This window comes from Panthera tigris, chromosome B1, assembly GCF_018350195.1.
Source record: "Panthera tigris isolate Pti1 chromosome B1, P.tigris_Pti1_mat1.1, whole genome shotgun sequence".
In the NCBI taxonomy this organism is placed as follows: Eukaryota; Metazoa; Chordata; class Mammalia; order Carnivora; family Felidae; genus Panthera; species Panthera tigris.
Window position 1 is genome coordinate 79,759,051 of NC_056663.1, and position 13,012 is coordinate 79,772,062.

General features: G+C 40.5%; 1 long non-coding RNA gene across 1 annotated transcript in view; it reads left to right on the top strand.

The window, feature by feature from the left end:
- The window catches only part of LOC122237659, a 116,572-nt gene that overhangs the window by 60,186 nt on the left and 43,374 nt on the right, over positions 1–13,012 (top strand). The window contains exon 2 of the long non-coding RNA XR_006216254.1: positions 9,363–9,520. This is a non-coding gene — a long non-coding RNA (uncharacterized LOC122237659). The remainder of the gene's footprint in view (positions 1–9,362; positions 9,521–13,012) is intronic.

Below are 13,012 nucleotides of genomic sequence, written 5' to 3' on the forward strand. Positions count from 1 at the left end.
GCAGAGACCTGCCCAGATGTTGGATGGTTTGTTTTTTTTTAATTCAAATCATTTAACCTCTTTCTTGATTTCACAACATCCTAGAGCAGTGGTCTCCAAACCCAGAGACATAATATTAAATAAGTAAAAGATTACGGAGACTCTTCCCCAGGGATTCTGATTCAGTAGGTGTAAAGTGGGGCAGGAATGTCTGGATTTTTAAAATCACCTCCACGTGCTTTTGATTATCAATAAATTTGGAAGTGGACCTAGTGCCCTTAATTTCTCCAGCAACAGAATCCTCAAAATAAAATGAATTTTAACTCAATTTAGCTTAAAATTGCCATATACACTTTTTTAAGAGAAAAGGCCTTAATTAAAAATACTCAAGCATCTCAATTATGAAAAAGTTGAAATCACTATAATAACAGTAGAGCTCTAGTAACTGAAATATTTATTCACCCTATATGTCCTAAATAAAGGTTATCAGATCTGCGTATGGGCTGGAATTGATTTGATGTGAAAGACAGCTTGCTAATGGTATTGCCTCTCCTATGTGCTTCTCATAGTGGAAGATTCTCAAACTGGGGAGTGGTGGATTTGTATAGGAACAATGTCAGACATTCCAGAATGATGTCCCTCTATTGTCACATTAAGTATTGAGATGTATATCTTTAAAAATCATGAATTGACACTTTTGAAAAATTTGGGGGTCCCATCAGCTATATGGAATACTTGTTTTCTTTGTCTTTTCTCATTCTCTTCTCTTCTGTTTCTCTGTCTCTGTGTGTCTCTATCTCAGTCTCTCTCTGTCATTACTTGCTCTGATCTTTATTTAATTTCTGGTTTAATGTGATAGCTTGAGACCAAGTAATCACAGTTTATATATTATTTGCCTGGACCTGTTTGAATTTTTTCCTTTATCCAATATCATCTTTTCTTTTTTGTAGTTAAAAATATCGATCAGCATTAGAAAAGAACACCTCCCTTTTCTGGTGTTAATTCATGGGTTTATATAAAGGTCCTCATAAAGTGCAGGGGCATCTGGGTGGCTCAGTTGGTTAAGCATCCATTTCGGCTCAGGTCATGATCTCTTGGGTTTGAGCCCTGCATTGGGCTCTGTGCTGACAGCTTGGAGCCTGGAGCCTGCTTTGGATTCTGTGTCTCCCTGTCTCTTTGCCCCTTCCCTCCTCTCACTCTCTCTGTGTCTTTCAAAAATAAATAAAACATTAAAACAGTTTAAAATTAAAGTGAAGATACCTTTTAAAACTAATAGAGAACAATTTTGTTTTCAAAGAAGAATACCAGGTTTCCATAACATGATTCTCCAGTTTGAAAGCATTAAATCTGCTGTTCACAGAAGATTCTGGGAAACTTATTCCTTTGTTAAATCCTCTTTTTCTGTTTCTCTGCTTCTTTGATAAATCCTTGAATTTAAAGACAAAAAGATTCCTATATGTTGGATGTCACTTCTATTTTTTTTATGTCTATTTATTTTGACAGAGAGACAGAGAGCAGGGGAAGGGCAGGGAGAATGGGAGAGAAAGACTCCCAAGCAGGCTCTGCATAATCTGTGCAGACCCCGACACAGGGCTCAGTCTCACAAATCGTAAGATTATGACCTGAACTGAGATCAAGAGTCAGATCTTGACTGACTGAGCCACCCAGGCGCCCCTCACTTCTAATTTTTTAAACACAATGGCAAAGGGAAAAAAAAAACACAGAAAATGGCACATGAATTGAAATACACGTTGGTTTCAGAGTCAGCTACACAACTTAGAGGAATCCTCATTTGGACAGATGCTTGTTTTTCTTGTCATAAGTGGTATCCACACTCACCACTTCCTGCATCCCAGTGCTGGTCCTTGGCAGCAGGAACGGAGTAAACAGAACATTCTACTGTGAAAGTTTTAACTTAGATGCTGGAGACTTTGAACCTGCACTTAGGAAAGAAGCGCCCCCTTAGCCGGGCCAGCAGAGGGACCTGGAGGGCCGCTGTGTCTCCAGGCCCAGCCAGAGGAATCTGTGTGTCCAAATAAACATTTATTTTCTGAGAGTTTTATTCCCTGTTCCTCTCCCTTAAAAAATGCAAGAGAATTATCTGTAGGAAAATATTCAGATTTAGATCAAAACAGAAAAAGGAAGCAGTGCTCTCTAGTGAGAGAGTTAAACCGTACCTCTTCCCTCCTGAAAAATTGTCAGTGATTTTGATTAGCAGGAATCACTGACACTACAAATCAATCCTGTTTTAATTTTTAAAAGACACTTGAGGTGTGTTTCGCAGCGCCTTGTTTCTGTGCAAACTGAAAAAATAAAATAAATTTTAAAAATATTTTAAACCAGAAAAAGAGAGGGGGAGGCCTCTAAATTTAGAAGGTGCCAGATCTTAAGCACCAGAAAAGCCTGTTCTGCTTTCCATATGTTTACCTTTCTGCAAAGCTGGCCCATAGCGTACCTTCTGTCTTCAAAAGGAAATCCTGGCACCTGGAAGATTGGGCTGACAGTGAGTATTAAAATGACTTGTTTAATGAGCAGCGTGAGTGAACCACGTAGGGAATGCTGAGGAGTTTTTTCGAAGGACTAGGTTTGGTGTTTGCATTTTGTTATGTTGTGTGCTTCCACTGTCCCTTATTTTGACAAGCTTTCGAAAAGTTTGGGATGAGCATGGGCAATTTTTCTTTTTGCTTGTAAACCTGGTTGCTAAAAAAGAAATGGGGCCTCTCCTTACCTGCCACTAATGGAAGATGGGCTGTGCCACTTAAGTGGCATTAAGTGAGACCCTTGGCATTAATTCAGCACCAAAGGTTTTTGAGGTCTGTATGTACAGATGAGCAGGGACCATGAGAGATGTGCTTATTCTTTTAAGGCACTAGGCCACCCTCCACTAAGTAAGGGCTGTTTACTAAATGGCGGGTGAGTTGCCAGTCCTTAGGGCTGGAAGGAACTGACTTTCAGAAATCATTAACTGCATTCCACGATGCTTCTTGGAGATGCAGCTTTGTTTCAGAGGTCTGCCTCCTCCCTCCCCAAGATGAGGATCTACTGAGTTTCAATTCCCCTAGAGACAGTACACATACTGCCTTTTACACAAGAAGATTGTGTTCTTTAGAAGTCTAACCTAAATTTCCCTTCACAAATTTAAGTGATTATTTTTTTTTCTTACTAAAAAAATAGAGAACACCCCCCCTTTTTTTTTGCCAAGGCAAACATACCAAATTCCTTTGTTTTTTGTGTTTGTCATTTTGCTTTTGAAGTTTGAACTTACTTCTCAACTAGCTCAGTTTTTTCTTCCGAATTGTTTTGAACTTTTTACCATTTCCTTTATTTATGGAGGATTGGACTGAAATCAAGATGATGTTAAATAACTAGTAAATGTTGAGTTAAAAGAAATTCAGAATAATATACTGAAAATCATACATAGAAATATAGTATAAACCTACTGTTGAATAATTCTAAGTGTTGTGGTTGCCTAGCAGGAAGAAGAAAATTGCATGTCCTGTAAGTGGGTGGCTTTGTTCACTCCCAGTTGATAGAATGAGACTCATTTACTTAACGAATCCCTTAAAAACAAACAAGTGGGTTGTAAATAGTCTGAAGATTCCAGCCTCTCTTATCCTGGAGTTTTCAGATTTTTTTTTGTGTATAATAGTTTTTGTCATGTCTTCTTGGGAAGAGGGAGTCTGTTTTGTTCATAGACTTTCCACTGTTTGCTCACTGCAGAGCCATTTTATGAGGGTAATTTAAAAGTTGGAAAATAACTGCAAATGTCTACAAGACAAGAAGTGTGTATTTTTAAAAACACATGCATAGGTACATGGCTTTAAATGGAAAAGACCAACATATTTCACTGATTTTGCTGAGATGTTACAATGAGGTGATTAAAGGGAAAATTTGCTTCCTTTACAGACTTCTCTCTTCACAAAATCTAAGATTTCCATTCATAGTGCTGCAGATAAGTTGGAGCAACACAGCCATAATCGGGTTTTAGGGAGAAATGCTTCCCAGGTAGGGAGCACAGACCAGCAATAGTTGGTAAAGGCGTAGTGGCTTCAGAAACAACTCTTCCGGCCGACTCAGAAAGCAAATGTGCAAATGGCACTGGATCCTAAAGGGGCCAGTTACACCCATTAGAAAAGGAGGTAGTGTGTGTGTATGTGTGTGTGTGATTTTCTGTGGCCAAGGGCTTTTCACCTCTGTGGCAGCACACAGAGGGTAGCAAGAATTGCTTGGTTAGTTCTTTCTCTGTGTTGATGACTGAGACCCAAACAAATGTAAGCTTTTAGATGGCGAACAGGGTTTTCACTTCTAAACAAAACCACAGAAGATGACACCGCCTGGGGAGAGCGGCCACTGACCACCGAGGGAACATTAGATCAGCAAGGACTCTCAACACCGGGGTCTCCCGGTTGCAGAGAAGGAAACTGGGCCCAGATACCAGTTTGTTGTTTGTTTTTTTTCCCGAGATCCCACAGCAAGACCCAACTGGCAAAGCCAGTTCCCCGCACACAGGTCATTACTCTCCCAGGTCAGAGAGGGCCACCGGTCCTGGTCCTTGCCTTTCTTTCCCACCGGCTGTCTGCTTCCCCTCTCTTCCCAAGGGGAAAATGTCTTGAAACAACAACATGAATATTTGCTAGGTTTGATTTTGGGGAATTAACTAAGCTCTTGGTTTAAGCCAGATCAGAGAACTGTGTATTTTCCCTGGTAGAGAACAGACTCTCGTATGCTTTTATTGGTGCCCCTGGCATGTACTGAGGGACATTCTAGGAAGAGGCTCTATAAAATCTGCTCTTTTACTCACGGCAGGGATTCCCAGGCTGCCATCCACAAAATCAGGACACTGGACAATGACCCAGGGGAGAAAGTATTCTAAGTTTCAGAATCTAGGAAAAACCATGATTCTCCCCAACTGTTGGTGCATGTTTTTTGTTTTTGTTTTGTTTTGTTTTTTAGATGCTATAAATCTTGCAACTGAGCATTGTTCCTTTTTTGTTTAGGCTGTAAGGAAGCATCATACATCATTAGAAAGGTGGTATAAGGTAGTGGTTAGAGCTCAAACCTGAGAATCAGAAAGGCCCAGGTTGGCAGCTTAGCACCCATGGTGACATGAGAAGCCTCAGTTTCCTCGTCTGTACAATGAAGATGGTAATAATCTGCCTCGTGACTTTACTGTGAAGAGTAGTTCTTTTTTCTCACAAAGGTAATTAAAGGAAAACATTGGGCATCTTTTGTGGCTCCTGGTCAATGCTTAATAGATGTTGGTTATTGTTGTTATTATTTATTCACTCAACAAATAATAACATACAGTTAAACAGTAAGTTGAAAGGAACAGCTTTGAATCCAAATGACAGCCCTGCCTTAGTTTAAAGCTAGGTTCTCTTTTCTGCTTATTATGGATCTTTGATAAGAAATACAATTGCTGAGAAGTCTGTTTTGCTTGCTGTTTGCTATGAGCATTGTGAGACCTTTCCTGATTGTAACCCGCTGTGTAGTAGAATGGGCTGTAAAACTTCCTAAATGTAGTCTGATATGTAATGGAATGAGTGATTGTATACAAACTAACCGGCATTTCTCGCTTCTGTAAACCTGCCTGCTTAGCACATTCCTCACCTACCCCCTTCCCCCTTTCTTCCTCCCGCCACAAGTAAAAAACCTCCCCTGTGCTATTTGTCTCTGTCTATAAAAACGCTATACCAACCCTATTCGTGGCCTCTTGTGTCACCGGCGTCGAGTGCGCAGAGGACCAGGTTCGAACCTGCAATAAACGACCCTTGCCGCTTGGCTTTGACTTACGACTCTGGTGGTCTTTTGTGGGAGGTTTTGGAACTTCAGGCATTACAACGTCAAGCACTCTCCGCTAGATACCGGGAATAAAATACAGAGCAACCTAGACCTGGTTCCTGTTGTCAGAGAGTGTTAAACCAGACAGCAGAAGCAAGCTGTTAAGTAAATGGTGAAGTGTGACAGATGCCATGATGAGGGAGGAGGGGTGGGGGCATGTTTTAGGAGCACGTAAACTGGAGATGAACTCAGAACTGGAGGAAGAAGTGCAAGTTCACCCAGTGGAGAGGCCAAGCTGCGCAGGGAAGGCACATGGGAGTTGCTGACAGAGATTTGGTGTGGCCGGAGGGGAGGGCGGAGTGGCAGGGGACCCCGAGACGGGGCTGAGAGCAGTGAGGGGCCAGGCCATGAGAACTGTGTAAGCTACAGGGAGGAATTCTGACCTCACCCCAAATACAGCAGGAAGCCGTCAACATGCTGCGAGTGGGAATAAGACCCGATCCAGTTTGCTTTATAGAAGCATTACTCAGGAGTGGAGAGTGAGCTCAGAGCAGGTGAGGCTGGAGGTGTGGGGACCCCCGGCAATGACAGGCACTGCAAGAGGGTCTGCAATTCACAGGTTTACACCTTCTACCTTCCAGCAGCTGCACAGGAGTGAATGGTTCTCGTTTACATAGAATATGTAATTAAATGTGATTAAATGTAATATGAAGTGAAATAACTTCTTTGGCATTTGCTTTTTCACCTATTTCCCCCTTTGCTCCGATTTCAACTGTTTATGGTATCCTTTTGTATTGTGTATCTTTGGGTAAATCTCCTGAAACATTTTGTAGGATGAAGTAGGAAAGGGCGGAGAGAGGTTACTTACGAACTACTACTCCTTTCTTTAAATACATTTATTTCAAAGTAGCTGTATGGTTTCTGTCTTGGGTTTGACCTGGTTTGGGAGAAGCGCTGTATAGCTGACTCTGTGTGTATGTTCGCTATTAAATGCCTTGTATCCTTGTTGAGGATGTGACCCAGATGGCCTTACCATTTCAGGACCAGCTTTCCTCCTGGGTTAAATGTCTGACGTAATTCAGACTCCTGAGTATTTAAGCCAGTACCATCAGGTTCCTGAGCTCATCACCTCTTCACCCAGTGAGGTGTGTGAAGACAGACGATCTGTGTAGCCAGTTGATACTAAATTGCATAATAGGTTAACCTGAGTCCTTTGAATTCAAACAAAAGAAGCTCTCAACCTGATTGGAATTAACCTACCCTGACTTCCGTTTCATCTTTCCTAAAGCAAAGATGATACTGATCGGCAGGCAGGGAACCTGATGGGTGTTAATGGGGGGTTTTCAAGTTTGTCTTGCTTTTCTTAAACTATTAAGAAAGAACAAAAAACATTATTTAGAATGAAATCAGTTTCCAGGAAGGGAAAGAAAGAAAGCTGAGAATTCATTATTAAAGAAAGAAATAGAGCCAAGGTGAAAAAAAGGCCTTCCCACATCTCCTGGCCAGGTGCTCCGTGCATATAAATGTTTCAAGTTAAGCTTTAAGATCAAGGGAAAAGTCTGTAGGGAGCCTTGTCTCCTGGAGATCTGCTTGCTAGAGCTGCTCCTGAATACAGGCTGCCCATTTTTATTTGGTTATTAAGGATTAAAGGGGCGACGATTCTGGAATGGTAGTTCCCTGGTTTCCATTAACTTTGTACAAGATAGTGAAAAGCAAGCTTCCGAGGGAGGGTTTGCATATGTATTTCGTGCCATCAGCTTGCCTCCTTCCCTGTCATCTTCTGTGTATGTTTAACAGGAAATTGTCCTTCCTCTCATGAGCTCTAACTAGAAGAAAGCTGCCTCGTTGCAATGATTGAGAATCTCTGTGCCTTTCAGAAATCCTCCTGGTTTTCACAGGAGTGTGGAGAGAAGATGAAAAGAATTTCACATTAGGTGGCTGGTTGCTCCAGATACTAAGGCTTAGCAATTGCCTTGGAAAGCTACTCGCCTTTGCCCAAGTTGGCTGGGCTTTCAGGGTCTGAATACGTGAGCAGGGAGGCATCCTATCATATTTAAAATTCTGCTTTTTTATTGTTCATGTCACAGCCTATCCTCAAAACTAAACCATGTCTGAAGTTACTTTCATAAAGTGCCTGAAAAAGTTTAGCAATAAAGTAGCATCTGCCTGAAGAGAATGCCTTATCCTTGTGGTGGGTAATTGCATTGCAAAGATCTAGTTGTTTGGGGGTAATGGATGCCTGTTTGAATAAAGTCATTAAAGTAAAAGTATGTGTGAAGAGCTCGGCCTTCAGAAAGAACAAAATAACCAAAATAAAAAGCGAATTTCCTGATTTAATCCATTTCTTGCAAACCATGTTTTAAAAGCAGAATGGGATTCTCTCCTTCTCTCTGCCCCTCACCCCCTTGCACACACTGTCTCTCTCAAAATAAATAAGTAAACATTTAAAGAAAAAAGTAAAAACAATGAGAACACAGAGTTTAGAAAAATGTACGCTTTCTGTCGTAACATTTTTCAACCCCACGACAACCTAGGAGATACTATATAGACCAACAGACTGGATCCAAGAAAGCAAAGTAACTTGTCTTGTGTCGCATGACTAGCAAATGGCAGACGTTGGAATGGAACCTACTTATTTTGACTTCAATTCTTGTGATTTCAGTACTGCACATTTTTCTTCTGTTATTCCCAGGTTTTGTTAGGCTGCATAATATGAATGCTGCAGATCAACTAGACAAATATAATTCTGGGGCAGTATCCCTTATTGTGTGTTTTTAATTGAAATTCTTAATGTGCTCCAAGCCTCATTTATTTTATAATTATAACCTCATAGTTTCATGTTCATGGCTACTCAATATCATGGTTCTTTTAAAAGTCATAATCGTCGCTTATATGTCCGTAGTTGTTAGGACCTAATGAGGGACTCAGTTAAAGATTACAGAGTTGTAGTTCACTTAGTGGTTATAGCAGACTTCTGTTAAAAAGTGAGCTGCTTCTGTTGGAGATGGAATAATAGCTTAGAAATAGAAATTTTAAAATATTGTAGTGCTATGTGTAGTAATTTGTAGAGCTCTGCAAGATACTTGCTTTCAGCTTTAAAATGTTTATTTTTGAGAGAGGGAGAGGGAGAGAGAGAAAGAAAGAAAGAAAGAAAGAAAGAAAGAAAGAAAGAAAGAAAGAAAGAAAGAAAAGGAAAGAAAGAAAGGGAGAGGCAGAGAGAAAGGGATAGAGAGAGGACCCCAAGCAAGCTCCAAGCCATTAGCACAGACTCTCATGCAGGACTTATGCTCACAAACCGTGAGGTCATGACCTGAGCCAAAATCAAGAGTTAGACGCTTAACTGAGCAACCCAGGGCGCGCTCCATCGTTTTGGCTTTTAAAATGTTCCTGAATGCTGCTGTTCCAAAATGTGCAGTACAGAGGCGGTAGAGAAACCTCACGTTGAGAACAGCATCGTTCAGGGCAAATGACATTACATTTATTTACTCGTTGATTATTTCTTAGGAAAAAAGTTACTGCATTTAATGGGCACAGGAATCTGGAGCTGTTGAGTGTAGTCTTGACCAGATGTGGGATGTGACTCTCTCTGTTGCCTCCACCAGCAGTGCTTTAGGGGAGAAGAGATGTGCCAGCCTCACCCACTCATGTGGCAAGTTTCAATCCCATTCTACTGGGATGGAGAAAATGAGCTGGTCGGCTGCTAGAGGTCAGAGGGAAGAGGTCACTGACCTTAAGGAGCTTAGAGTCCGCAGATCCAGAGGTAAGGAGCAGGGGCTGGTGGGAACGCAGCACCTTCATTAGTCAGGCTGAGGATCACTGAGACCCTCATGGAAACACTGAGTGGAAGTGTAAAGTGAAAAAGCAGTGTTGACTCAGCGTGACCGTCTCTATTACATAAACTAATGGGATGGCAATAAATTATTTTGTACTGAAATTCTTGTTGCCAATGTGCATGGTGAAAATTTATAATACCATTGCTTTGCACCAGATTTTTTTCCTAAACATGATTTATTATTGTAAGACATCTCTGCTTTAGGGTTGATTGGGGATAAAAAAAATAGAGAAAACAACGTAAGGAGAATCATGCTAATAAAAATAACACAATGAAAGTTGCAGCGTGGATGATCTACAGAAAGCCAGTCTGCTGATTCTACTCATAGATTCCTGTTGTCGTTTTCCCAGGAACTTCTGTTTTAATAGTATGGCAACAACTTATATTCTGTAGCACTAAGTAGTTTATAGAGTTCATTCCTGTGCATTTTTATCATGAACTGTTTAAACAACCCTATGACTATGACCTAGTCAGAGCAGATTTTTTATCCCCATTATACAGGGGAGTAAACTGGGGCTTAGGGCTGCAGTAAGGATCATCAATTAACGGTAGAGACTAGAACTTAACATCTAATCCAAGTGTCTTTCTATTACTTTCTGCCTTCTTACTCTGATTCTAAATCATGTGTTTAAAAACATTGAATATGATCAGCAGTTGTATCCAGAATTTAAAACACACAACATGTTTGGGTAAGTAGTTATTTGGAGAGATAAGTGACCTTCAAATCCCCCACTCTGCCAAGCAACTGGGAGCGCACTTAGGAGTTTTTCCCAGCTTCAGAGTAAAGGATCCTTTGGGAAAATAATATTAATGGTTGTGGATCACCAGTCAATTTGACTGGTCCTTTTTTTTTTCTTTAAACCAAACCATCTGGCAGCTGTATCTTATTTCTTCTTGCCGCCAATGGCTGGACCCACACACATTCAGACCTCACACAAAAATGCCAGTGTCTGCACATTTTCACTACGAACAGGCATTTTCAGTCAAAGCAGAGAGAAATGAGGCTCTGCCTGTCTGTTGCAATAACATTAATATTATCTCTGTACAGATGCTTTTAGAAGTACGAAGTTAAAATGCAGAGCCCTGGAGATGCCTGGAAGCACACATGAGAAAAGCACAGCCATTCACGGAAGACCTAAGAAACTGAAAATTTGCAGGATAAACTTTTCACCATGACAAAGTAGAGCAATGTTGCCTATTCCAATATGAGACTGACAGCAGAAAATAATGACAATAAAGTTAGTGTAGGGTGCGTTTATGATGCAGAGGTGGAAGAGGTTTATGTGTGTAGCTGGTCAGAATGAACCAGGATATTATTAACGACCAATGTAAATTTGGCCTTGGAGAATGAAAAGGCTGAAATCGGAGGGCAGCAAAGTCACTCTGGTTATAGAAAAGCTGAGGAAGAATAGATGTGGAATAAACATTCATTACAGGCCCCTTAACAAGCAAGACCGTTTATATTAGTGGATAGCCTTTCAGAATTCAGAGGAACAGAGGGTTGTCTTTGCAACCAATGCTGAGTGGAACATGCTGAGTTAAGCTGGCAGGAGATGGTCTCACGCAGGCCATGGTGGGGCTGGGCGCACAGGAAATGCTGTTATCTGGGGGTCTATTGGCCCATTTCACTCATCCTTTCAATTACCGTTAAAAGTAATGAAAGGATTACACACACACGCACACACACACACACATCATACGTCATACGTGCTTGCATATTTATTTATTAGACTATTTTTTAAGACTCCCGACCCCCACATGTGCATAGCCTCCTGTTAGCAACATCCTCCACCAGAGTGGTACATGTGCTGTAATTGGAGCTACATTGACCTCCATCACAATCACTCAGAGTTCAGAGTGCATATTACAGTTCATGCTGGGTGCTCTGCATTCATTCTATGGGTTTGGACAAATGTATATTCACATACATCTGTTACTATAATATCGTACAGAGAAGTTTCACTGCCTTAAAACCCCTCTGTGTTCTGCCTGTTCATCTCTTCCCAACCGCAACCCTTGGCCACCACTGATCCTTTTACTGTCTCTGGAATAGTTTTTCCTGTTTCAAATGTTGGAATCCTATAGTATGTAGCCTTTTCAGACTGGCTTCTTTCATTGAGTAATATTCATTTAAGGTTCCTCTATGTCTCTTCATGGTTTGTGTCCAAGTTTTGGTAATCATGAATAAAGCTGCTGTAAGCATCTATATGCAGGTTTTTGTATGGACAAAGGTTTTCATGTCTTTTGGGTAAATGCCAAGAAGGATGATTGATGGATGGTATAAGAGTATATTTTATTTTGTAAGAAACTGCCAAATTATCTTCCAAAGTGACTGTACTATTTTGCATTCCCACTAGCAATAAGTGAAAATTTCTGTTTCTCCATGTCCTTACCATCATTTGGTGTTGCCAGTTTTCTGGGATTTTGGCCATTCTAATAGGTGGGTAGTGGTATCTTGTTATTTTAATTTGTTTTTCCCTGATGACATATGATGTGAAACAGATTTTCATATGTTTATTTGCCGTCTGTATATCTTCTTTGGTGAGGGATCTGTTAAAGGTCTTTGACCCATTTTTTAAAATTTAATGTTTATTTATTTATTTTGAGAGAGAGGCAGAGAGAGAGGAGAGAGAGAATCCCAAGCAGGCACCATGCTGTCAGCACAGAGCCTGACGTTGGGTGAGATCTCACAAATGATGAAATCATGACCTGGGCTGAAATCAAGAGTTGGATACTTAACTGACTAAGCCTACCAGGCACTCCTGGCTCATTTTAAAATCAGTCTGTTTGTTTTGTTACTGTTGAGTTGAAAGAGTTCTTTATATATCTTGAATAACAGTCTTTTATCAGATGTGTCTTTTGCAAATATTTCTCCCAGTCTGTGGCTTATCTTCTCAATCCCTTGACATTGTCTTTCACAGAGCACAAGTTTTTAATTTTAATGAAGTCCAGTTTACCCATTATTTTTTTTCATGGATTGTACTTGTGGTGTTGTATCTGAAAAGTTATTGCTATATCTAACTCACCCAGGTTTTATCTTGTGTTATCTTTTAGGAGTTTTATAGTTTTGTGCCTTATATCTAGGTCTGTTATCCATTTTGAGTTAATTTTCGAGAAGGGTATGAAGTCTGTGTTTCAGTCGATCTGTTTGCATGTGAATGTCCAGTTGTTACAGCCTAGTTGGGTGGAAAGATGATGTTTGCCCCACTGTTTTATATTTGCTCCTTTGTCAGAAACCAGTTGACTATATTTATGGGTAGTCTATTTCTGGGCCCTCTGTTCTGTTCCATGGATCTATTTGTCTGTTCTTTGACCAGTACCATGCTGTCTTGATTATTATAGCTTCATAGTGAATCTTAAAGTTGGGTAATGTCATTCCTCCAGCTTTGTTCTTCTTTAATAGTGTTATGACTATTCTGG